Source organism: Austrofundulus limnaeus, unplaced genomic scaffold (genome assembly GCF_001266775.1).
Source record: "Austrofundulus limnaeus strain Quisiro unplaced genomic scaffold, Austrofundulus_limnaeus-1.0 Scaffold319, whole genome shotgun sequence".
Taxonomy (NCBI): Eukaryota; Metazoa; Chordata; class Actinopteri; order Cyprinodontiformes; family Rivulidae; genus Austrofundulus; species Austrofundulus limnaeus.
In genome coordinates, this window is record NW_013952721.1 from 28534 (window position 1) to 30322 (window position 1789).

A 1789-nucleotide genomic window follows, 5' to 3' on the forward strand; every position below is an offset into this window, starting at 1 on the left:
GATGTGTTTAATGCAGATTATGCATTTCAAACTAAAGGCTGATTTACTATGTTTTGTTTATCGCTTGTCACCAGAGGCAAGGTGGCAATATTGCTTTAATTTTTTTATTTTATTTTTTGTCTTTCTGTCTATTTCTCTGTGCTGTTTGCAAAGTGTTCCCAAATTTTCAATATTGAAAAAGAATGGATATAACATTATTCACAAGATTTGACCAAACCTCTGCGACTCCCCTCTCAGTCAAAAATTATCTGATTGTAGCAGGCAAAGAAATGCTATTATGCTCCTTTATTGTTCGTTTTAAGCCAAAGTCACAGGAAATAAATTAAATGATTCTTGCAGTAACATAGTTTGTGTTTAGGAGCAGCCAAACACCGAGCAGGTTTAAGAGTTTTATTGAAAAACTGGAAGCTGGTGGGAAGGTGGGGTCTTGGGCTGGAGCACATTGAGGAGCAGAACAAAAAGTAACTTGACAGATCCAGGTAATGAGACCATGGCTCTTGGGCTGTGAGAAACTGTGACTGAGAAAAGGGGCAGGGTTGGTTCGTTGGTCTGCAGGCAGAAGTCAGGACTGTGTGGTCAGAGAGGTGAAAACAAATCCAAAACAAAATCCAAAAGGCAAGGTCCAAGGGGCAGAAATGAGGTCATGATCCAATGGTCAGAAACATGAACAGTACCAGGCAGGGATCAGTCAAAAAGGGAAAGTCAAGAGGCAGGCTTGAGGTCATGAACAGGAGAACAGGGATACGCGAGAAACTGTTGGACATCTACTTGGCATGAACTATTCAAAGATGTGGCAACTAGTGACTGTAGGCATGGCGCTTAAGAACAGGTAGAGACATGAGCTTGATTGCTGAGAGGGAAAACAAGAKGGCGTGGCAAGAGCAGAGGAGATGTGAGGGTGTGGGTGACAAGCAAACATGATTACTCAGGTAAAGGACATTACAGACACRGAACATGAAATTTTACRTAAAGATCAAGTTAATGATCATCTTTTACCTTTAGCAGAACATAATCTGTGCAAAATAAGTAAAATGCTACTTTAACAAACAAGACTATGTGTACTAAGTAAGTATTTAGACTTATCTGTCTGACATCACACTCAACATCAGTTCAACAGAATGGTGTAAATTCATCAGTTCATCATCATGCTGAGCTAAAACAGGATTCAACAAGTGCACACAACATTTACTAAGCCCAAAAACCTATCCAGAGTTTCCACCTTGTCCGCAGCTTCGGGGCTGACATTCAGAAGGAGATGGTCTGATACCAGAACAGCAATGTTGTCTAATGCAGGGACAACCTGTACACAACACATAAAAAACAGAAAGTCAAACAATGAAGCAAAATGAAAGTGATAACTTCAGAGTTCAGTAAAAATTAAAACAATAAACATGAAGAATTTTCTTTTACAAATACAATAAAAGAAAGAACTTTATTTGTAAATTGTCTTCAAATAGGTTTTTTGGTGTTTAAAGTAGTGTTTAAATAATGACTATTTAACAAACAATTAAATAATATTGTGGCATTGCACATGAAGCAACATTGTTATAAAAACTGAAAAAATGAAGTGAAAAATGTTTGAATCAGAATACAAGAAATGCCTTAAGTTAAAATAATTTTAAAAAACTGGAGGATTTTGATGAGTTCAGGAGGGAACAAACAACAAAATGAGATGACTGAAACAAATTCTATGCAAAAAAAATAAAACAAGAAAAGTGTACTGACAAAAGGACAAAGTGGATCAATATTTTTGACTATGGATATTTATAAATATTAATTAATTTAGTAT

At 36.3% G+C, this 1789-nt stretch overlaps 1 long non-coding RNA gene across 1 annotated transcript in view; it reads right to left on the bottom strand.

Annotated features, from left to right (window-relative positions):
* Nucleotides 1-270: 270 nt before the first annotated feature.
* LOC106527341 (uncharacterized) overlaps nucleotides 271-1789 on the bottom strand; it is a 9283-nt gene continuing 7764 nt past the window's right edge. The window contains exon 2 of the long non-coding RNA XR_001311378.1: nucleotides 271-1300. This is a non-coding gene — a long non-coding RNA (uncharacterized LOC106527341). The remainder of the gene's footprint in view (nucleotides 1301-1789) is intronic.